We start from the raw sequence: 25506 nt of genomic DNA, 5'->3' as shown, positions 1-25506 counted from the left end.
CATCAACTTTGGATTTGATTGAGGGCTATCTCTATATGTGTAATATGTACATGCCACTAAGAACAGACATTAAATTGAATCCATGAACTGATTGGCAACTCTCCTTGGTGACTTGCTGTGACTATTTTACCTTCAGCAACGACTGCAACTTCAAGGTCATCTGGAGAAGCCCAAATAAGAGTTACCTGCAGAACAAGCAGTTTGCAAAGCCTGCAAAATTGCAGCCTCCCCTTTGTCTCTGCATCATCCAAAGTACTTTTCATCATCCATCAGCCTTTCCAGGAACACACCTGGTACAGTATCTGGGCTTAGCCTAAAGCAATTGTGGTTTTATCTAAAGATGAGCATCTTTCAAAAAAACACAGAGGTAAAACACAGCCTTGCAACAAAGCAACAGCAAGAAGAATTAAGGTGCTAAGTAGGACCAGACGCCTTAATTGACTTTGACCCTCTTAAGTCTTCCAGGCATCCTATATATATGACAAACCAGGCAAGGAGCAAGGCAGCTCTTAACTGGAAACCTTTCAGGGCAAGTGGGTTGGGAGGAACACAGCCAGCGACCCTGCAGTAATGAGAGCATTCAATGTTATCCCACCTTATTCCTAGGGACGAAAGGTTATGCAGCTGCCCCACCTTTCCTGCAAATTCACCAGGCAGCTGCAGAAAATAACAACACAGCAAAGTCCAATTTATTCTTGATAGTCCCATTTATACTGGATAACCCATTACTAATATTTTGCTTTTAAGATAAGGACAGTTGCAGCTGTTTCCAATGGTAAGAATGGGGGACTAGGGGAAACTAGCTGCTTCTACAAGAGTTGGCAAAGAGTTTTACAACCACCTTATTATTGGCTCCTTTTATTAGCACTTTTTTAAAATGCAGCTTTGAAATCCAACCAGTGGTACCCCAAGGGATTATAGTTTTTCTAAAAAAAAAAAGAGCATGGGAACATCTAAGAAAGGGCAATGTTTGGCCAGATGCACCAGTTGCAGAGCATCTCGAAGGAGTGCACCCCTCCATTTCCAATTACTAATTCCCAACTGTGGGTGAACATCCACAACAACTTTTCATGTACAAAGGAGAAAAATGCAATATGCTACTGGAAGTCACCCCCTTAGCTTTGGCCAGCACTGCCAGAGCATATTTTCTTGGCTCCCAGCAGCTTTTCTGTACAAAGCACTATAGAAAACAGTTTACAGAAAGTAGATATGTAAAATATGCCAGCTATCGAACCCAGGAAGGCTCAGCACCTTCATTTCTCACTAAAGCTCCTTCTAATAAAGGCAGATAACTTCACAAGCCTGAAGCATAAAGACATTACGCAGACTGGGACTGTCATTATCCCACTGGAAGCCACGCCAGCTATCCCTTAGTGTAACTTTAACAGAGTATCAAAGGTGATGCTGGATTTTTATAAAAATCAATAACCTGGCTTTTATTCTGCCTTTACAACCCCCACCGTTTCTCTTTTAAATTCACTTTTGCAAGCAAAGAGCCTCTCCAACAATAGGGTGGAGTTGAGGTCACAGCACTGTGTTTTGGAGGAGCTGTATGAAGTCAGCAATCCCCCGATGTAAAAAAATAAAGGGGGGGGGAGGGCATTAAAAAATAAAAAGCAGTATTTATAATCTATTTAAATAGTGACAAAGGTCTGAGAATTCTTCCCCCCTTGCCCTCAATATCAGCTAAGATTTTGTGGCAGCTTCCTACGAGATGCAGCTGTCTAATGGATGACACAGTTGGAGCACTAGGTAGGACTTCCCAACATTTAGAGGGGTTTACACTTGCAGTTATTGAGGGACAGAATTAATAAAAGCAATGGCTAAGGAATCTATCAAAAGTATTTTTGTTTTAAAGGGCAGCAGATATTTCATATATGTTTATTTAGAGGGTTTTTCTTCAGACATGGGTGCAGTGCAAGAGAAGATGTGGCAACATGTCCTACTGGTACAGGGCCCCAAGTCCCAGGCCCTCAACAGCTATCAATCACATCATCTCCCGTCCCAGACTTGTTCACACAGCTCTCTTCTCCCTTCACCTTTCACCTTTATTTGGTAAATCACCCCTTGGGAATAGGTGCAATGCCAAAAGCAGGGTGGTACCAGATCAAGTGCTAATTGAATTCAGATGGAGCCCAGGCACTCTTTGCCTTCTTCCAGATTTAATTGTTTTTCTCATCATGCACAAGATAATTTGTTATGGGAGGGCATTTTAAGATTACAAAGAGGAAAGATTAATTTTGTGCTCTTTCCATCTTCAGTGAATGTCATTTCAGTCCCTATTTCACCAGGTAATTTAATAAACTGTGTCACCTCCTCAGTGTCTAATTTACTAACAGCTATGAGGCCTTTTCACCATGCAGTAACTTCCCAAATGGGAAGTAGAAAGCATCCACTTTTCTTTGCACATAAAAATGCAAAAGAGATATTTATATTTAAACAAACCAACAAAAATACCCAGTCTTCCCAGTCCCTCAGCAGCTGATGTTAGAGTGGCCTGCATGCTGGGGTCTTTGCAGAGCTTCTTAAGTTTTTCTTGCTGCCTGGCACCTTCAAAAAGTGCCTTTGATTTGGCTTTGGGCAAAGAGCAGTATGTGAGGATGTATACACTGCATGTCTTAGAGCTGTAAACCCTGTATCTACTAAAGTGTGCAGTAGCATTCCTCCTTCACATCACAGAAAGCATCTGTGCTGCTCAAACATTTCAATAAACCAGGACTGAATTTACCCACCTTGCTATTAATTACAATCCATCAAAATATCCAGCAAAATGATGCTGCAGACACTGACTTGGAGAAAACTATTCTGATTAGGATTTTGGCTTACAAAATTGCATTAGGTCACAGAAATACAGCGATGTCCTACATTAAGTCTTTTTCTTGCAGTGATAAGTTGGAAGAATTTCCTTGTATTCTTTTCTTGCTTTTAGGCACATTTTCTCATTATTGCTTATGACTTACCGCTCTGTATATGAGCCCATAGATTTAATTTCTTCTTGTATTATTATAAATTAAAATCATCATCAGAATGACACAAGGAGGATGTCACTTTCCTTAAGGAAAAAAGGAAGCTGAAAATATTTATTTGGGTACATTGGTATCATCACATACATGTTCTTATTGCTGAGTTCTCACCATGACTGCTCAACAGCATCAGAGGTTAGCAGGGAAAAAATAAAAAATCTCAAGCAACTCTAAGGATAGTGAGGATTTCATTCTACTTTTATCCGATCTGATCCCCCAGGCCCTATGTGGGTTTTGGCACGTTATTAAATAAATAATACTAACTCTCCCCTCTGTAGGCATTTGCATGATTGCTGATGCTCTCAGACATGCTCCCTTTCATTCTTCAGGCAGCCGTGACATATGGCTGTCTCATCTCCCCCTCCTTCACCGTCCCACTGCAACCTAATACATTTCTGTCAATGAATAGACTGTAAGGAGCACTTTTCTTCTTAATATTGAGAAAGGAAAAAAAAAATAAATTAGACTTAAAAAGTAAGACCTGTTTGGGCTACAGAAATAAAGCACTGAAATTTAGATGATCTGAATGTCTATGCCTGAATTCCTGCTGGCTTGTTGGGATTTTTTCCCCCTCTATACTATCCCCAAAGAGTTTCCCCTTTCTGCATTTCTGGTCCTTAAGACTGTATCTTCACTCACATTCTGCATGTGGTAATTTCTGCAAGATGTTGAACACTCAAATTTGTCATAACTCAGTTAAAAAGAGTAAATTTCTACCAGACTTGTATCAATCCCTTTCCTTTTTTATCATCTTCCATCACTTATCTTATTACAAATTTAGGTGCAGGCTTTTCTGAACTGTCTTCTCTGTAAAATTTTTTAAAATACAGAATTATTAAAAATAATTGTAAATTGATAATAAGAATCCCTTCAACTTTCAAGAAAATTCATCCTCCGGAGTACTTTAGTTCTTCTGCAACCCTCACCTGGAATGGCAGTAGGTACATCTGAAACACTCCCCAATTTCTTCAAAGACAGAAGGAAGAAACCAGACCGGTGTATCTCAGAAAACACTAAAAGACCATGCACAGGAGGAGGAATAATGCTTGTTGAGGAGTATTGTCCAAGACACATGCAAAACAGCACATTTATAACCCAAATCTTGGCAAAGCCAGAGCCAGCACACACGAGGGACTACCACATGGGGAGCAAATGAGAACCACTTCAGGAGTTGCAGGAATTCAAGCTGAAGAATACACGTTTTTCAGCTATGAGACCTATCACATTTTTCTGCTGTGAGGCCCATCACAGCACTTTCTCATTCTTGCAAAACCACAGGAATGAAAGAGCGTTCACGATCACTTGCTTCTCTGAAAAAGAGAGTAATACTCCAAAAAAATGAGCTGCCATACTTGTTAGTTATGTTTCCCCAGCATGAGCAATATAGGCAGCCTGAATATAGCATTGTTGCTGTGAAATGGGGTTCTGACACGTAGGAAATGTTTAATCCCAAATATTAAATCCCAATGATTCATTCTTCTGAAACAGAGGGGGAAAGATACATGGCAAGAAGAATTAAATTCTTGGTAAAATATCTGCTCCAAGGTTCCTAATGGGGAATGACAAAACTGACCAAAGTCTTCCAACTTCCTGCAGCATAGTACTATGTTGAGCAATGATTATGTCCTTCATTTCTCTTGAACCAACTAGAGGGTTCCCAGAGGAGCACTGGGCCACTTTCATTTTTTGCAGAAAAAACACGGTTCCAAATCTCAAATGTTTCCATCTCCTTTTGTTGCGCAGTGGCGCTCTCAGATGAGCAAAATATTCCTGTTTTCTTCTAGGCAAGAGCCTTTCATTGGCCCAACCTTCACCATGAAGATATTGACTAGTTTTTATTTTATCTCTTTTCTGAAGGACTGTCAATTCAGACTAGAAAAACATTCAGGTTCTGTATGCTTGGGACTCAAAAGTCAATAAAACAATAGGTCATAAATTACGGCAGTCAGAGGCTTTTTTGTTTGCCACCATGCGCATGAGTAAGCATTGTCTGAGGGTCCACCTAACACCCCTAAAACATTTTGTTACTCCCACTAGTATGTCACCCAAGAGACATGGACTCTCCTGAAGGTTTTATCATCTTTCCAGGAAAGTTGTCACAGGCACCCAGTCTTACAACTACACCAAGTTTACCAACCCTGGCCCAAATCCATTCCCAGCAGGGTCAACATTACAGGTACACCAGAATGCTCATGTCTGTGTCCTGGCAAGTCAGGGCATCTCTGTCTCAAGAATGGATATACCTCACTGCTTTTTGTGAGGAATTAAAACACCATCTTATTTATTTCCACATCAGACTGGGAGAAATTAGGAGATGAGGACCTAAGAGCAGCCAACTGAGGTGGGGAAAAGATTAAAGGTCTGGAAGAGGATGTCCCTTACATGGCCAAATCTGTTACTACCTAATGGCAGTGCTGATACTGCTAACATTGCCTAGATTTGAGAAACAGCAGAAGCAGCAGCTTGTTGAGAAACTAGGGACTTTTCAGTACTGTATGGCATGAGGTGAACAAGCCATGGGCTGCAATGCAAAAGGCACAGAAGAGGTTTCCACCCAAGTCTATAGGACACAGAGCAGAGCTCTGCTCCAAAGCCTACTCTTCTCCCTTGTGATTGGGTTGACAAGGTACATCACAGTCCTTGCATCAACAGCTTCATTTTATAAAGCACTAAGACCAAATTTAACATTTCCCAGTATGCTGCAGTCACAGAACAAAGCACTTTCATCTTTTCTGCTCTGTGTTCTGTATCATACCTAATGACATCAGTGTCAAAGGGCAGCATCCAGCTGCATAACACAGCTGTTGACAGCCACCTAGCCAACCACAGATACATTAAACCACTAACAGTCTATTTGGAGACTGAAACATTTCTGTAAAGTGCTCAGCATCTCATCTGCAACAGAGCTAAAAAGCTTTCTGCTCCTTACAAGAATGTTCAAGTGCCAAAACAAGTGTGCTTAGCGCGACAACTGGTGGTTATCTTGGGAAGATGACACCAGGCCTGACTGCAAAAGGCTGCTCTTCCTGAGTACCCTCCATGTTTATACTTGATCAGCTAGAAAAAACAGTCTGCAGTATGTCTCGGGGTATTTGTGGATGTCTACTTCAAGGTATAATCCATCCTTTCCTTCCTGAGGTCTGCTCATCTCTTGCCTAGCACTGCAGATGATCACTCAAATGTAAACAGAGAAAAGAAACTTATTTGATATGTCACAAAAAAAGCTTTTTAAAATCAGGAAGGTGACAAAGCAGTTGTAAAATGACCATTGCCTGGTTTGCTGTAAAAATGAGTGTGATCTGGTCCTGTGCCAAAAACAGGTCTATAGGTCCTTTACATAAATGAGCAACCTACTTTAGGGGAAGGTGTCCCTGTCCACGACAGGGGTGTGAAACCAGATGATTTTAAGGTCCCTCCCAACCCAAACCATTCTGTGATTCTATGATTCAAGCAATGGCTGTAGGGGAAGCAATGACCTCAAAGCACAGCTTTGAACTCCATGTTTATTTTCCCACAAGTGACTCTTGCATTGTTCTATTCTGACCTAAAAACCCCATCAAGAGTTGCGTTTGTGAAGCAGCAACATGTGCAGTCACTCTGGCTTGGCATTACCCACATTGCCAAGCAATCCCACCAAGCTCAAGCTGGAGGCACGGGGGGGGAGGCTTTCAGCATGACTGTGCTTCCAGCAGATCCAATGCCACAGCTACAGCAGGTTGCTCAGGGCAGGGTCTTGTTACATCAGGGCAGTCCCCGAGGGTGGGGATCCCCCACCCCACAGGGCCCTGTCCCAGGGATGCTCTTCCAGGAGACTTTTCATAAATGAGGCTATGTTTAGGATCCAGAAACAGGCCCCATTCCCCATTTTGCTACTGCAGCTCAAATCCTGGACAATATAGTCACTAACTCCATTACTTATTATTGTTACTATTCTCTTGAATCTGCTTTTTTAAGACACCATATAAAATTAAACTACTTTACAGACGCACTGAGAATATTGACTTGGAGACTGGCTAGCACCATATCACATCCCTGTCGTACTGGCTTGTGAAGCCTTTTAACTTGTACATCTTTATATCAATATTTAGAGGGTTGAGATTAACTGTTTAATTTCTTTTCTTTCAGGAAAGCTCACATTTTCAGAGAGCATCCTGTAGCTTCCTAGTCTTTGTTTGGATTTCCACAGCATTTAAACAATAGCACTGTAATTTCCCAGCAGAGCTGTTAATGTCAATCTCCGCCTGTGAGAAATACACTGAATATCAATGTTCCTTTCCACTTCAGTTTTGCAGTTATTTTTACCTTGTTTCCCTTAAGGACCCCAGGATTTCTAAATAAATTTTCATTTTAAAATCCCAAGCAACTGTACATTCAGCTTCTATGCCCTTTGCTTTTGGAAGGTACTGACCAGAGAAGCTATCAAAGAAGAAAGAGCCTTAGCTGCCTGCAAAGTCTTTCAACACAAATCTTCTTCAAATCTTCCTCAGAAATGGGATTTTCTTTCTTTATGATTAAATATTCTTTGACTAAGAAATGACACCATGCACTGCTCACCACAAGTGTTCATATTGATGGGGAGGGGAGAAATAATTAAAAGCCCCACAGATTTGCAAAGGTGCTACGAGTTATACAACCTAGAAGTTGTGAACTCTGACTTTAGCACCAAAGTAAAAAAATCCAGGTAGAGCTGGTCAAACAAATTAATGAAGATTCATCTCACTGGGTACAAATGGATCAGGGATACACTACAACTGGGGAATTGGTTGGATTTTTATTTATTTTTTTTTAATCTCAGATATTTACAGCAGAAAAATGAGAAGAGTTATTGATGCTACTGAAACTACTACTGAAACTTCTTACCTATAGTGAAAGTATGTAGTTGTCATAAACTTTTTAGGAGAAATGTTGTCTATTTGGGGGGTTGTTTCGGTTTTTGGTTTGCTTGGTTTTGTGTTTGCTTGGAGTTTTGTTTGTTTGGTGGGTTGGATATTTCTAACCTGAAGTCCAATGCTATATTTATTACTTTTTTATACTATCTGTTCAAGATGAAAATACAAGTTCAGCAACAGGTATACCTAACACCAAGAGAGTATCTGTGGTATAGACCAGCTTAGTGCAGTGAGCAAAACCAACAAAACCAGATGCCTTTTATTAAATCTAAATGAATATTTTTCCTCTGGTCAATTTGTTCTTCATTTGAGCATTTTATGCATCACCTACTTCCCATATTAGAGCCTGAAAACAGCTAGATAAGCACACTTTGCTCCCATGAACCAACTTATTCATCGGCTAAGAGGCAACGCTGTGTTTTTCAAAGTAAAAGGGCAGGAGACAATTGCTAGTCAGAGTTACTGTTTACCATCCAGATGAAGTTGCGTTTATGCATATGTTAAGAAAAAAATACCAAGGTGATTGAATCAATTGTATTATTTTAGAAATCTTATTTTTCCCCTGTTTCCAAGCTCAGTCCCGTAGGAAAAACAGCCTCTTGCCGGTACCAAAGCTTGGTGCACCCACCTGAACCCAGCCCTGTAGGCACCAGAAAAGCTTGTGGCAAATCACCTGGCAAAATGTTTTACAGCCAGCCTTCAGTGACTGCTCAAGGATAGGTATAAAACCTCTTCATTCCCCTCTCAGCTGAAGTCAGGACCTGTTGAAAGCAATTTCCAAGATCCACAGAGCAGACTTCAAACTGACTTTAGGTTTTTGGCAGACATTTATCCTATTGAAACTGGACTCATCACCTGAAAAATTATTTGGTTTTCCTACATCATTGTAAGTTCTATCACATATCAGCTTGAGTCATGGGAAACAACACTGAACCTACTCCTGAAGATGCACATGCTGAGCTATACTCTGCATCTATCTTAAAAAGACAAAATGAAATGCCTTTTCCCACCGAAATTTCCTTCTAGTCATAAAAGCAAGTGTTTAGCAGACGAGACTTGTTGTCCACATGCAAGACCGCCATTACATTAATTCTGCTAACACTGCAGTCACACAAGGGAAGGATATGCCACTCTAAGTGGTACCTGCGCTAAAGAAGTCCTCAGCTTAGTCAGCATTTTTGGGTTGATGTTCATAATACCTTTCTGCAGAGGAATTTCCAGATCTAAATCACATGAAGAGATGAATTTTAAATGTCTAGTACAGACTCGTGTTTTCTGGAAGTCATTTACATGTGGCTGAAAATCTTCCAATACCTAAAATACCCTAATTTTAGTTAAAAAATAGAAGTGTGTTTACATTGTGCCAAAGAGTTTACATGATCACAGTCTTACCAGCACCTCTACACTCACATTACTGACATTTAGTGTTCGACATGCTCTCTCTCTGCTGCATCTCTGGAAAACCATGATCTTTGCAGGATTTTGTTTTACAGCTGACTTGCACTGTATGATGGACGTAGTGAATTCAACTCATACACTCCTGCTCTAAACCCGTTACTGTAACTTCTGATTTGAGAAGAATGTGCCCATCAGCATCCCACGGCCAAGCCATGAGGGTCCTGTTCACACCTCCATTTTGTTAATCCCCATTCAGCAGTAGGACACTGAGCACGCTTTCTATCTCTCTGCCCCCTTCAAAACTTATATAAAACTTGAAAGAGAAGGTTAGTTGATGAGAAAGAAAGATGCACACAAATTGCTGAATACATCAGACAACAAAATGTCAGTCAAATCACAGCATCCTGGGAGATTTGATGGTGCAGCCTGTAAGCTTTAAAAAAAAAAAAATTATCCCCTGCCTCTAATGTCTATCTTTTTTTCAGAGCCAAGAGATGCTGCTGCACAGCTCCTGGATGAAAAAGTAATAAGCACTGCTGACAGTGGACAAGATTGCCTGTCTCTAGCTTTTTATTTTTAACCCCAATCCTTCTCAAATCAGATCTTTCTAGAGAATAGCTCCATCTAAGGCTAAATGGAAAACATCCAGCCTAAGTCTGGAGAGTTTATACACCGCTAAAAGTGGGTCATTTCAGAAGAGAGAGCAGTAGCCTTACCTAGCACAGCCCATTGCAGCCTGGTAACCAATAATGTTTTGTTGTGTGCATTTCCTGTTTCTGTAATTAATATAATGACTTTTTTTCCCCCTGATTAAAGTCTCCATAAGACCTGAGAGGAGTTAACATATGCAGCATGGCCTACCTATTCAGTCAGGGATAAGAACTGAAACAAAGCTTCAATACTGATAAATAACAGGTAGAGTTACTAAATACCTTGAATATTTTTCCAGTTCTACTATTTAGGACATTTCTACAAGACCACTTTTAGAAGCCCAGGGAACATTCTGCAGTTTCAAGCTAAACACATTTACTTTCCCTGCTCTGTCTTGTATATACGTTTCATATTCAACAGCAGAAAAGTTTCATCTGATATAAACTGAATGAGCCTGCTGACATATAAAAAAAAGAAAAAAAAAGAAAAGTGCTATTCCTGGAATATAATTACTTGCTGATTCCAGAAAAGGTAATAAAAAAGAAAAAGGGTTTGTTGAACATGAGGAATGAAGAGCCAGACCCAAAGGGAAATACATTCCCTTTGCAAAGCTTGAAGTGCCCAGAAGAGAAAAGAAATCCACCAGTGCCAAAAAATGGAAGTCTAACTTGTGGCAATGCTGCACCCCAGAAAATCAGCAGTTTCTAAGGACTTTCAAGGAGCCATTATCCCAGTGACTCCACTAAATTCTTACAAGATTGGTACTTCCTAAAAAACCTGACCTTTTAGACACATTGGACCGATTTAAGATTATGATAAATGTACACAATATAGTCCCATTTACACTGAAAAGGTCTTCAAAAGTTGTCATGTGTGTTAAGAAAAAAAATAAGATCCTACCCTTCCTCATGATTTTTACAATTACTAAATGAATAAAAATACGGAAATTTGTTCCCACAACTGTGTTAAATATGGTTTTAGAATAGCATTGTTTTCTAATATTCTGATAGGACTTCTGCACTAGCATCTTTCTCTAGAAGGTTTCAGTAATTGTGGGGTATTTACAAGGATGGTGCATTAGTGCCTGTGAAAAAGGTAATATTAAAAAACAGATAGAATGTCTTTAGTTCTTTCATGGATAGAAAGTGTGCTGCCTGCTCCTGCCTGTTACTGCCAGTGATAGAAGTGTGAGTTAGCTTGTCTAGGTTTTAAGAAGATATTCCATAGTAAAACGCAGGTGAATTTAGTTACAAAACAGAAATTTAGGTCAGGCCATCTGTCCATCACAAGGAGGACAAGCAGAAGTTATTTACCCCTTTGCACTGGCTTTCTCACCTGCCAGAAGTGACAGTGATATTAACAAGACACATACACACACAAAAAAAAAACACCAGACTAACAAAAAAACACACTAACTGATTCTGAGCACATGACAAAAATGAAACCATGGCACTTGAGCTCTGACTTCATGGCCATTATCAGATCAAGAGTTGATGGTCTCCTTCCAGGTACACAAGTCAGTCTGTGGTTCTTCCTGGACTGGTGGTGGTGCAGTAACAGAGCAGTAAAGTCTTTAAAGATAACATTCATTTGCCAGAAATCAGGTTTTCCAGTCTTTCAAAAAACCTCACTAAGGTTTCCTGCTTGACATACAGAAACATTCCCTTAAAACATTAAATGATGCCACCACAACATGCCATAGGGGGCATGGAACTAAATGGCAGGGGGGTTGGAACTTGATGATCTTAAGGTCCTTTCCAACCCTAACTACTCTATGATTCTATGAATTTCTTGACAAGGTGGAAAAAAAAGAGGGGAAAAAAGAGAAAAATTTAATCATCCAGTATTGACTAAAATTTATTAACCCTTTTCAAAAAGATATTTTAAAGAAATGCAATGTTTTATCTTGAAACAGCCCCAACAGTTGAGTCAACCCAAAAAGAACTTCAGGTTTCTTCATTTCACAAGGGGGAGAGGTTGGAACAAAAAAACAAACAACAAAAATAAAACCACACCCCAAAAACTCCAAACCACAAGCAAACAAGAAACAAACCACAGCTATTCCAGTTGACCCAAAAGTACACTTTTTTGCTAGCTGGCTGAACCAGAAAGCAGTTTTCCACACAGCTCTGTCCTCAAGGGCAAGGTTTTGCAAGTGGAAGCGAGCTGAATTCTTCTGATGATGAGTAAAGCAGAAGAGTGGCTAGCACACTGCTGGCTGCCTTGGCTCTATTCTAATATCCTATAAAAACTTACATGCATCACCCAGAGCAGCAGCAAACCCTAGGACACTTCAGAATGAAATCAGTGGAGCTGGCTCCAGCCAGACTTTAAACATAAAGTTGTTCTGCTTATTGCAGCAAGTGGCCATAGAACATGGGTGCTCAAGAACTTTTGAAGCAGAGATGTGCTGCAAAATATTCAGAGCTAGGGTGAACTTTTCTTGCTGATGATCCACAAAGGGTCTAACAATTTATGGGCTACTCCAGGTCTATTTAGATTAATCAGCTTTTTTGGTAACTGCATAGGAAATCAAAATGTAGATCTAAAAAGCACTTCTGGAAGGGGTCTCCAGAGCTTCCCAACCTTGTTAAAGGCCCAGGTTTCATTCCATCTATTCATGAAGAGCCTCAGTAGAGTCCAGGCATTCCCAGAGATGGTCCAGGTACCCTTGTCTTTACAGGGGCTCAGAGGTTGTGCCCCATGGCCCAATTCACTATCTCAATGGAAACTGAGAACCATTTATTCCTAGACTACCCTGCGTGATGTCAGAAGATGTCCAAGGGACATGGCAGTGACAGATTCCACGACTGCTTTCAGCAACCCACTCCAGTACTATGCAGGATAAATTGTGTGATCTACAGCAGAGAGACTGAGATAAGACAACCAGAGACTTATTTGCCACATTTACCAGGGACAGGACATTTGGCTACTCCATATGCATTTGAACATGCTGGGGATTTGAAGTCTTCAGCTACCTCTCATTTTTCCAGAAATTCTTATTCTTCCATCCCTTTTTATTTTTCTTTTGCTTCATAGAATAAAGTATATTTTTAAAAAATATCTCTTACAAATATGTGTTCCTAAACTTTAAGCTAATGCTTATTTTTATGACTACGCATCAATTACTGTTGATATTTATGTTGATATTTATGTTGAACACACATATTTCCACCTACACTCTGTTGAAAGAGCTGTGCAAGCAATCCTTCAGGTAACATGGTACCTGTCATCCTCCCCATGAAACACAGCACCCCTGCTCAAAACCCCAGTGCTTTATCAGCAGAAAATCTCTGGCAAGGTGTCATGGTTTAAACCCTAGCCAGACAGCTTGTTCACTCACTCCCAGTGAGTGGTGACGGGCTGAGAGCAATCGAGGCCGCGCCCCAGGGCTCTCCCCTTCCCCGCTCCCGGGGGAACGGGGAGGAGGATCAAAAGAGTGCAACTCCTACGGGTTGAGACAAGAACAGTCCAGCAACCAATGTACAACACAAATCACCACCGCTACCACCACCGACAACAATGATAAGAGAAAATAACAAGGGAAGAGAATACGATACCACCGGCCAAGAAACGAGTCCGACCCAGAAGCCCGTGTCCTTCCGGGTAACTCCCAGTTACCCCCCACCCCGGCCATGACGTGCTGTGGTATGGAATACCTCTTTGGCTAGCCTGGGTCAGGCGCCCCGTCTCTGCTTCCTCACAGCTTCCCCTCCTCCCTGGCAGAGCATGAGCCTCACAAAGTCCTTGGTCAGGGTGAACATCACTTAGCAACAACGGAAAACATCGGCTTCACCAACACTGTTCTCAGGCTGGAAGTCAAAACACAGCACTGCACCAGCTACCACGAAGGAGAAACATGACTGCTACTGCTGAACCCAGGGCACAAGGATAGAGAATCGGCCAAACAGTCAATGCTTTGATCCATTTGCGATTTTTTTTTACAACAGAATTGACTCATGCAGACCACAAATGGGACAAAACCTTGAGTTTGCTCTGAACAGCAGCTGGCTCCTGCCATCTCCAGAGGTCCCTTTGCATGCTATTGCCTCTCAACTCAAAATCTTGGGCAGAAGTCTGCCCAGTTCAGGGAGGTGGCAGTGACACCCCATCCCATCCAAAAATATCAGGAATATTTTGATTGCTTTCTACAGCAGCTGATTTAAGCCTTTTTTTTAATTTTTCTTTTTTTTTTTTATTTTTGTAAACTGCAAAAGTTTACGGTCCCAGGGAGAATATTTGTTTACAACTCAGAGTTTTTGCATGCATTGGTCAGTTACATGGTATCTAAACATTTTTTTCCCCAGACATACAAATTAGTATTTAAAATACCCAGAACACACCATTCCTAACCAGTGCCCAGGGCTGTATATTCTCTCAAATTTGTAATTTGTTACTGAACAATAGAAAGACTTCAGCAATTTCCAGCTGCAAAAAGTTTTGTGAGAAGTTTGGCTGCTTCTAAAGCGGAAAAAATAAAGGCAGTACATTACATAACTGCTGTTAACAAGGTTTGCCAGGAAGAGTGGACATCTCCTTTTTGACAGCTCCAATGGAAAGCTATCTGGTGCTGCCTGATAAGCCAGTTTTCCATTGGGAAAATGATGGTTTGCCAAAGCTGAAACTTTCTCAAAGAAATGTCAAAACTTTATTTTTTGAACGGCATTGAAGTGCCATTTCTTGAGTCCAGGATGGTGTCTCTGCTCACAATGACAACGGCCAGTAGTGAAGTGGCCAGAAAAGCTTATAAGGTGAATATAATTTATTTTATTCTTTTTTCTAGCAAGACCATACCTACCCTGGGATCCTGCATTATTCCCTCCACTGCATGCATCTGAAATGATGGTAAGTACGACAGTGGAGCAAGGAGCCTGTGCTATCCAAAACCAGAGCTGCTTATGCAAGAGCTTCTCTCTGTTTTTCTCCTGCATTGCCCTACCCTCTTTCTCCAGCTGAATGTTCCTGCTCATAGGAACCTCCAACATTTATCATCAGTAGATGAGTATTTGTCAGGGCCAGAAGTGTTATATGAAAAAAAACATTGCTGAAAGACACCTTCTGCTAGAGAGAAGCCAAGTTTTCTATTAACAAGTGCATCTAGGGTGTATGGATCCAGACCTACACATTACACCTCACCAAATTCACCAGCCTCAGAGCCCTGCATGAAAATAAAACCCAGACAAACTGCAAAATATTTCTCAAATCCCCACAGTTTTGTCCTATTTGCTGATTGCTGCTCATAAGATTAAACTGGTGTTTTCTATTTACAGTGAAGCTGAAGCAGAGCTAACCTTGATCCCTGTTTCTTGGTCACAGACAAAATTGTAGAAATAGACGCTGAAGTGATGTTGTCAGTTTTTACTTTAAAGAAACACCATTCCTCTAGGCATGGAAACATTTGATGGTTTAAGCTTGGCCACAGCTGAAAAGGATTTGTTTAAAACACCACTTCAAACTGAATACATTTCCCATACATTATTATGCAGGGCAGCTTTGGCAAGGGTGCTGGCAAGCTATCAGCTGGTAGAGCTCATTTTAAATAGCAAAGCAAACTGCAACACCCCAAAAGCTAACAGGGTAATTTTAAGAAATAATAAAATTAAATAAATGCTTCAAAGGACAGAAAATACACCTATGTTGAAGTGACACAGGCCTGCTTAAACTACTCAGATTAGTCTATTTTTCCATTCTATTATATTAAATATTTACTCTGTTAGTGGTTAGTAGTCACACATCCAAAAATAAACACCACTACCTTGCATCACAGACCCTGTTTTGTTCAGATTTGGCCTAACATGGACGACCAGGCCAGCCACCCACCTGAACACAGGGACAGCTTGGCAGCTTTGCTGAACAACACTGCAATTTTGCTGGCTGGATTCAAACCCAAGCCCTCAGGGAAATTCACATTTAGACCAGGTGGAGGGGCCAAGCCTCATGATTTGGACCTGAATTACTTTTTGTAAGCTCCAGAAGAAGAAACAACCTTTTCTGCTTCTGACCCAGGGTCTGAGGTCTCAACAAGCCATGTCTACACCAGCCTCTGCAATGAGGACCCTATGCCTTCAGGCTCAAGACCATCCATCATCAAAACCAATGTACCAGAAAACAGACCACCTGACAAACCATTAAGAGAAAGAAAAGGGAAAAATAAGAGAACAAGACTTAGAGAAATATTTTAAGAAATAGATTTCCTGACCAGCACTAATTCTGGTTCTTGGCACTTTAAGAACAACTTTAAGGCCGTTGCACCACATGGAAGTATCTAAGTCTCCACCATTGAGATGTCCATATTTACTGGGGCAATAGGTTCAGAGTAACACTTAATAAACAGTTTGCCATCTCTCCAATTTGTATAGACAAGTAATTTTTCCTGTACCTACAGAGCTTGAGAAGCTGATCAGCAGTGTGCAGCTCCAGGCTTTGCTTTCACAGTAATACTCAGCATCTACTTGTTGTTTCTCATATCTTTCCAGTCACAGGAACTTTTTTTACTTCATCTTACAGTTCTTCTCATTGCCGTTTTTACCTCTTTCATCCCTAAGGGGATTCAGTACAGGCTGTAGACACACAGCAAGGGACGGACCACACAGGCCTGATTTATTCCATTGGCACCTCTGCCTGAGCAAGAGCAGCTGACATTAATCTCGATTCTTTTTTCTCTGCCACAAGAAAGGTCAGAAAGACAGAAGAGGGAAAGGTGGCAACAGGCTCTTCATGCAAAGAAGTTCATCCTATCTTGTCCCATGCAAGGCTGGCTACAATCACACTGCAGAAACCCCACAATAAATTTGCCATCTATTGATGTGCAGTTTCAGCTGCTGGTTCTGTGGTTTGTTTTTTTCTTGTGCACCAGATGCAACTTTTCAGGTAGTCCCAGAGAGGAAAAAACAAACTAAAAGACTGATCCAGACACTTGCAAAACTGCAAACAAGCAGCACAATGGCAGTGTCAGTGCAAAGAAGACTCGATTTCCCCATTTCATACTTGCTTCTCTATCTCACTGGCTAATTAATGGACCAGTGTCTACCTTGGTGTTTGGATTAGGCTTACCCCTAGTTTGACAGACGTTCTCAAATACATACCCAATCAAATACTTTTGCCCTTTCTACAGAGAAATATTGGGGCCACACTCACCCATCCTGGTACAACATGCTGTGAGGTTAAATGGTGCTTCCCACTGTTTATTCTTCCCCTCACTCCATAATTTGAACAGGACATTTTCCCTTACTTCTATTTCTCAATGAACGAATAAACCAGTGACTTAAAAAGCCAAAGTCATTACATCAAATCCTAGCGAAGCTCTGATTTCGTTCCTGAATTGCTGGTAACAGTTTTGTACCTGGTTTATAAAATTTTTGTACTTCATGCCTTAATGATATCAGAATGCCCCAAGTGATTTTCTGCAATACCACAATGTAATAAGGCACACTTTACTTCAATGTACCACTGAAACACTTTACAGAAGAAAATTTGCATATTAGAAAGGTACAATGAGTCATGGAAATATGACTATCACTTAAAGAGTGAATTGGGAAATATTCGGTATTCCTGCATTTGCCAGGCAGACACAGGAGTTATGAAATGCTCTTTGAAGAAAAACAGAAGTGGAAAAAAGCAAAAATCACATGGAAGAAAACAGCAACCCAAACTATTTGCTCTTGGTTCCCCAGGTGGCAAAAGCTCAGAAGCAGCAAAAGGCTCAACCTAGTGGTTAGATCTGGCTCACAAGTGCCAACTTTGTTTGCATTATGAAAAATCATAGAATCACAGAATGGTTTGGAGTGCAATGGGCCTTAAAGATCCCACACCCTGTCATGGGCAGACACATCTTCCAATAGACCAGGTTGCTCAAAGCCTTGTCCAACCTGGTGTTGAACACTTTCAGGGATGGGGCATTCACAGCTTCTCTGAACAACCTATGCCAGTGCCTCACTACTCTCATAGTGAAGAATTTCTTCCTGATATCAAATCAGAACCTACCCTATTTTGAGTTTCAAGCCATAACCATTTTTTCCTATCACTACATAGCCTTGTAAAAAGTCCCTCTGCATCAATCTTGTAGGCTTCCTTCAGGCACTGGACACTGCTTTAAGGTCTCCTGGAGCCTTCTCTTCTGCAAGCTGAACAAGCCCAGCTTCCTCAGCCTGGCTTCCCAGGAGAGGTTCTCCAATGCTTTGATCATCTATTTCTCTGGATATCGCCCAAGCTACCTGTCGTTGCTTCTACCCTCCATTGGCTTTCTTTTTCTGGTGGTGTTTGTCCAGGGGTTCTTTGTTCATTCACAGGCCTCTTGGCATTCTTGCCTGACTTCATCTTTGTTGGGATGCACTGCTCCTGAGCTTGGAGGAGGTGATCCTTGAATATTACTCAGCTTTCTTGGTCCCTTCATCCCATTTTACTCTACTAAGCAGATCTCTCAAGAAGCCAAAGTCTGCTCTCCTGAAGTCCAGAGTAAAAAGCTTGCTGTAGGCCCTTCTTACCAACCTAAGGATCTCAAACTCCACCATTTCATGGCCACTACAGCCAAGGCTGCCCTCGAGCTTCACGTTTCCCTCTAGCCTTTCCTTGTTGATGAGAAAAATGTCCAGCATAGCACCTCTCCTCGTTGGCTGTTCTATCACTTGGAGAAGGAAGTTACCATCAACACATTCCAGGAACCTCCTGGATTGCTAGTGCCCTTCTTTGTTGTCCCTCCAACAGATATCAGCGTGGTTGAAGACCCCCATCAGCACCAGAGCTTGCTAACACGAGGCTTCACCTTTTTGTCTATAGAGGGCGTCATCTGCTAGATCTCCCTGGTCCAGCGACCTGTAGCAGACCCCCACTGTAATGTCGCTTCTCCCTGCCCTTTAATCCTGACCCATGCGCTATCAGTAGGCTCGTCATCCATCAGCAGGGCTCCATGCGCTCCAGCTGGTCAGACATAGAGGGTGACACTGCCTCCTCACCCCTCCTGTCTGTCCATCCTGTATACTTCCATTCCAGGGCTCCAGTCATAGGAGCCATCCCACCACATTATCTCTGGTGCCAATAAGATCATAACCCTGCAGGAGGCTCATTTTCCTCCTGGTCTCCCAGCAGAAGAAAAGTCTCCAAGGTCCATCAATGCCTTTTTAAAGTTGTATTTATATATAAAAATAGAGTACCTCCAAGCCTCATTCCCCCACATCTCTCCTACCTAGACTTGCCTAGTATTTTGTGCAAATTATTACCATTTTTCTTACCAATGCCCTTATAGTCTAAGATCAATACCAAGTTTCCGACCTCCTCTATTTTATGCATAGTTCAATATTTGCTCCCTCAAAAAAAAAAAAAACAGAATAGTGCCATTGTTTCCACCTTCTTTACTTGTGCACCCAGCCACAGGGAGATTTCCCTTTCACCACCAGCTTTCCCTTATCAGGTGGGATTTTTTGACTGATGTCAATATTGCCAAACCATCAGCTCCCAGCTAATTCCTAACAGTTTGTGCCTGAAGGAGATGTGCACCACATTTACACACAGGCTCACAGGAGGACCAGGAGATAGCTGCAATATTTAATGACAAATTTCTCACTCCATACAGGACAAAACCCTAATTCAATGACATATTTTTTGTCCCTAGAAATGTCTTTTTCCTTAGGATGGTTTATAACCACATGGATAAAATTTTGCTTTCTGTTCTCCTCTCTTGGGCACACCAACAAACCACATTTATTTGCTTTGCTTTGTAACATTTGGCAATGGCTGTTTCAAGGTACACTGTACCACCTGGGTGGTTTCCCCTTGTTTGAACCTGCAGCCCCTGAGGAAGCTACCAAGTTCCTGAAGTTACACCAGTATTAGAGCCCAAGCACCACAGTCCATGTGCTATTGAACAGCTTTATTTCCACCACTGCTTCAGGATCTCTGTAGATCTCTATAAAAATAGGTTATATTCTGTAGGTATCCATGCAGGCTGCAGCATGTTAAGTTCATGCAACCTCGTGCAGAGTGTCCTTCCAAAACAAATAGACAAATAACTGTGTGAGTCCTGTGTTTTCCATCTCACTTACTTATACTGAAACAAAACAAAAAACCAAACACAACCAAAAAGAGAAAGGAAACTTTTCTCCTGCACACACATAAACCACAAAAAGGTGCTGCAAAATAAGCACATCTGGCCTTTGAGTTTGCTTGTTTGTTTTGTAAGATTTGGTTTCAGATGTGACACAGTTTTAAGTATATTATTTTAATAAGTAGTAAAAGCATTAGAAGGCTTCCTGTCAGTGATTTATACAGTAAATCCAATTATTAATTTTCATTTATATTTAATGTAAACCATTACTATTGGAACATCCTATTACTTTAGAACGTACTTAAAGGTGTAATAAGAACTGGCTGGGAAGTCAAAGCTTAGAGAAAGCCATTTCCGCAACAGATAATTTTAATGTCTGCTTACTGTGGGAGGAAGAAGGGAAAAATTACCAAAAAGTAAAACCCAAATTTTAACACTTCCATGCTATGAAAATATTCACCCAGGTATTAATTTTCATTGTCCCAGCTCTTATTTTCCCTGTGAAGCACATATTCAGAAGTCTTATTTTCAGATAAGTCTTATTTCTTTGCATTTTATGACAGTCATGACCACTGAGAATGACAAACTGGCCACCTGCCATGTTTTTGTACAAAGGACAACTTACCCATGACATTTTGTAGAAATTAATTTTTTAACCTACATTACATAAACCTGAAAACCTGCAGTGTCATGGTTTGCCTTCATTGCCTCCTACTTAAGGAGGACATTATATGAAAAACAAGAAAAAGTAATAGGCAGTACAAAGTAGTAAAAAGTAACTATTTCTAACATATTAGGCCCATGATAAATCTTTTTCCAAACCTTGAGTAAAGCTCATAGTATAAAGAAACTGAATGAAGAGAAAAGGAGGGATGAGGTGGAGGAAGTTAGGGAGCAGGTTGGGAAATTTTTGGTATAGCGTGGAATCTAACTTTTAATTAACTTCCCAAGCACTTGGGTCTAACGATGTCTTTTGAAGAATTATATGCCAAAGGGAAAGACACGCCAACAGGTTACAGAATTAAAACACACTTCCCATAACAAGGAAACAATAACATTTTCACAACTGGTACTGCCACCAGCTGCTGGTTTAAAATGCTTTCTGGCAATTCCTTCATGACACAAATTTTAGAAACCCATATTGGCAGACAAATTAGGAATAAGCACATATCATGGGCTTGATGGGACACAGTCACCTGCGCTCAGATACAGGACTCAGTTCCTGCATTATGATTATTCAGACTGACATTATACTGGGCAACAAGGGTGGAATTACAAAACTGTTTTTTGTACTTTTCCCCTTGTGATCCCCATTAGTAGCACTTGCAGAAAACCCATGAGACTGCAGATGTCATAAACAAAGCAGGCTCAAGCACCACGCTACAAAAGACATTAGATTTGCAAGCAGGGGAATAAGAAAACATTTATGGACAAGCATAGTGTCAATATTTGATCAATATTCAAACATTAACCTTACACAAACACGTCATATCAAACTATTCTAAACCAAAGGAGTATTTAAGACCACAGACACACAAAATGTTTATAACTTGTTCTATTTTCTTTGGCAGTGTCAGGACATGTGCCAGTGGCAAATCACTGCTGCTTCTCTGTGGCATGATCAAATGCTAAACATCTCAGCCACAATAAGAGACAAGTGGCAACACAAGAGGCTAGAGACTTTCCAGCCAGAGGAATGGGGAATGCAGAAACTCCGTTACTAAAAATATTTTAAAAGAGTTTGATTTTCACCTGATGTCAGTTTGGAACTGGGACCAAATGGTTTATATATAAATATAAATATACATATACACAGACTATTTGCTCTAATATAAATTCCTTTGCAGCCTAGAAGCAATTCTTTCACAGGGTATGCTGCAGGCTGCTGAATCATAGGGTTGTTTTTTGAAACCATTAAGACTTGATTTGTTTACAGTTCTAGACCACAGTAACGTTACAGTATGCAGATTTATTCTGGGGAAAGGGACCAAAGGTTTCTACAGCTATAATAAGCTTTAATGATGTGCAATGCAACCTGTAACTCATGGCTCTTAGTATACACACACATATATAACCTTCCCTAATAATAACCTAGATGTCCTACTGGATCTACAGCCCACTTGGGAAAATTCAAAGTCCTTTTTGAAAACAGCACATTTCTTCCTCCATTTCCAGCTGACCATCCCCCTGCAGTGGGCATGCTACTAACCAGGAGCTACTGCACTCAGGTGTCTCTGAAGCACAACATGATCAGTCTAACCCAGGTGTCCCCATCAAGCAGAGCAAACAGAGTACTTGAGAGATGCTTTCAACACTACCAAGCAAGGGAAGGGTGTTGGTAACACAGACATGTTTACATTACAGCTGAGGTATTAATATTCAATCTCATCACCATTTTGATGTTTTTTTCAGGGCTTGAGAAGGTAGGTCTTCTTATATCATAGATCACAGCTCCACCCAGCAAAAGCTGAGGCCTTTTGTTTCTTAAAGCCCAGCCTCCCAGCAAAGGTCTGCAATACAACTTATTGGGTTATGTGTAAGACAAAGGGAACAAGGACCTGACAAAGCAGCCTCCAGCACCATCCACATCTCCAAATATGGGGATGCACAAAGGCTCCTGCCCCAGGCTCCTTCACCACTCAAAGCCACATCAGTCTTTTGGTAAGCACATCTGTACCCATAGATCTCCATTCTCCCCCCCAAAATTCCTGATCACATCTTACCTTGGTAGAGCCTCTGCTTTCCTTCCCACTTCATGGCAGACTTCCCCATACAAGTGCCCCCATGTCAGATCAGATGTGTCCTTATGTTGGGTCCAGCCTTTTATCTTCTTACCACTTGGCAGCCAGTTCTGCCACACCTGCTGCAGTTGCCTCTCCAGTGAGGGCTTGCTTGGTCTTACCTCTAGCTCAGCTCCTATGGGCCCAGTTCCACTGACCCCAGGGCTTCCTGCAGATCCAGCCCAGCTACATAGCCTTGGTTAAAACACCTGAGAACAACCATGGATGGTGGTTGAGATGGATCCACTCCCAGCTCAAGGATTCAGAGAAAGAAGCTCCAGTAAAGAAGGCTAAGGGACTGGAAACATGATTGAGGTTCCCTTCCCAGGCATGATGGAGGTCAACCCTCCCCACCTGGCTAATGACAGGCCAGGAGGTGAACTTTGCTCGGGTGTCCACTGGGGGGTAGTGAACACTGCTTGGCATAGAAGCTCCCAAGTCTCAGCTAACCAGCACATGCATTAACTAGTAAATAACTGCTCTGTACTTTTTAACCTGTTTCTATCTTTCTTGCAAAGTCTCTTTTTGCACTACATAAGCTGCCCAAGCCAAGTAACCCACTCATGTGACTTTGGGGCAACGTGGATTCTAGGAACATCTACCTACTGTAGCATGTCAAGCTATTTCTAATGGACGTGAACAATGTCCCTGCCACTGGTGGTTTCTGAAATTGTGTCCTCCTGAGTTCCCATCTCTTTTCTCTCTTGAGCTTCCCCAGCAACACTCGAAGAAAGCCCAATGCTAAATGAAAATCTTCCCTACTTCAAAACCTGAGGAAGCAGAGACCAAGAAGTGACACCACCGCCACCACCACCACCACCGGATTTGTCAGCTGAACTGGAGATTTGCCATTAAGGCCTCACTGGACAGCCTGGGAAATTTCTTGCAGCACTTCCAGGGGAAGCTGGAGGATTGGGGCCACCTCAGGGGTTTTGTTGCAATCAATAATTAATACAAAGGGGTGACATCCATTTAAGTATCATTTTTCTTGAGCTGGATGTTCTTTTCTCTAACCCCACCTGGCAAGCTGAGGGAGACTCTTGAACAGGCAACCCACTGATGGTGTGATTGTGGAAAAGGAAACAATTATGCCTTGCTGCTCTTGGGGCTTCTCAAGAGGTTTCAAGGAAATATAAGCACAGATCACAGCTCCTCTTTTGATCAGTTTTCCTCTTCTGAAGAAAACCTGTCCCAGAGAGAGGAAGGCAGAGAAGAAAAGCAGAACGGCTGCCTTTTCTGCACAACCCTGAGGGCCTTCATAAAGTTATGCTAAAATAACATAATTCGGTATCTGAATGACTTTCCATGGGCCTTCATGTCCAAATGTGTTTTCATGATTCCCCTGTGTCTGTGGGTCAATCCAATGGAAGCACAGACAGTTTCTACACCATGATGAGGCTTGATGACTGGCTTTCAATCCCAAATTCTTCTATTTACATATCTAACACTACACACCACCTGCATTTCATCTAACGAACAGATGGCTTTTCCTTCCCAGCAAGACTTTCCAGTCTTGCCTCACGCATCATCAGACTCCCCTGTTACCCACACTGAGGTAACATCTCACATTGCTGTCTTTCCCCCAAAGGCTTTTTCATTCCTTCCTTTTATGATGATCACATGAAGATGCATGACACTTCATTTTTTGGAGCTGATTCACCCCCCTCCAAGGTCACAATTCCAGGCAGAAGCATTTATTTGATCACTGAATTATTTCAAATAATTTCCCTGTAGAGTCCGAAGTGCTTGGTGGCACATTAGCATTGAGTCTGAAATTTAATGTCACCAGTGATCAAATCTTACCAATTCCTTAAGACAGATGAAATAGGATGGCACATGAAAGACATAAAAATCCCTTTCATAGGGAAAAAAAAATCCAATGTTATATCTGTCCGTCACTCCCAAGCTCTGTTCAGGAGGTCAGAAGAAGCAGCAGACCCCAAAACCTGTCTGGGTACTCTGCTCAGTGGTAGGCAGACATAACTGGGGGGAGGGGGGGGGGAGGGTGTTGGGTTGATTTGGTTTGGTTTTGGGGTTTCTTTGTTTGTTTGTTTTAAATGTGCTCCCAAATCTGCGTTTGAACCTTTGTATTCAGCAGAAAGGTGGATACTGGAGGGCAGACATTTACCTGGGAGCAATCATGATTTCGGGCCAAGAAATGGGTGAGCGCAACATTGCCTCAGTGAGACAGTGGATTGCCCTGAGTGAGGAGCAAGATGAAGCATGATGATGATGATGAAGAATGAAGATGAAGATGATTGTGAAGCAAGATGCTGCTTGTGTTGAGGGAGCAAGGCCCTTGTTATCTACCCACCGCACAGGAATACCCAATGCTTTTAAAGCTGAGCAAACACCAGTAAGGCACTTTTACAAACATGAAGCGTCAGCAACACCTAATCGTAAATACTTCATTTAACATGCTTCAAAACCAAGCCTGAGACTCCCTTAAATGTAGATCAGCATCAGTGTAGGCTAAGGCTGCTAGCAGGGGTCAGCTTTAGGACTGGCAAACCTACAGGCTGTAGTGCGATCATGGTCCAGTATTGAGGTGAGAAATAGCCACAGCAGGATGTAATTGCAGGGACAGATCCTTATGCTGGGATACTAAGCTTGCACATCGTATTAGAAATTACTCTGCCAAACCACTGTGACATCCATTTCATTACTGTTAGGGTCCAGAAAGATTTTAGCCAAGGCAAATATTCAATTCTGCTGCTGCGTCAACA

General features: G+C 41.5%; 1 long non-coding RNA gene across 1 annotated transcript; it reads right to left on the bottom strand.

The window, feature by feature from the left end:
• Nucleotides 1–185: 185 nt before the first annotated feature.
• On the bottom strand, nt 186–22990 carry LOC133263724 (uncharacterized). The gene is made up of 3 exons (XR_009741600.1): nt 22724–22990; nt 8586–8673; nt 186–290 (listed from the first exon to the last, which is right to left on the bottom strand). It is a non-coding gene; the product is annotated as an uncharacterized LOC133263724 (long non-coding RNA).
• Nucleotides 22991–25506: the final 2516 nt, after the last annotated feature.

This window comes from Pezoporus flaviventris, unplaced genomic scaffold (assembly GCF_033815535.1).
Source record: "Pezoporus flaviventris isolate CSIRO_AGI_PZ_B2104156 unplaced genomic scaffold, CSIRO_AGI_Pfla_v1 ptg000001l, whole genome shotgun sequence".
Taxonomy (NCBI): Eukaryota; Metazoa; Chordata; class Aves; order Psittaciformes; family Psittacidae; genus Pezoporus; species Pezoporus flaviventris.
Note: the sequence above shows the minus strand (reverse complement) of the source record. Positions and strands in the feature narration are given on the sequence as shown.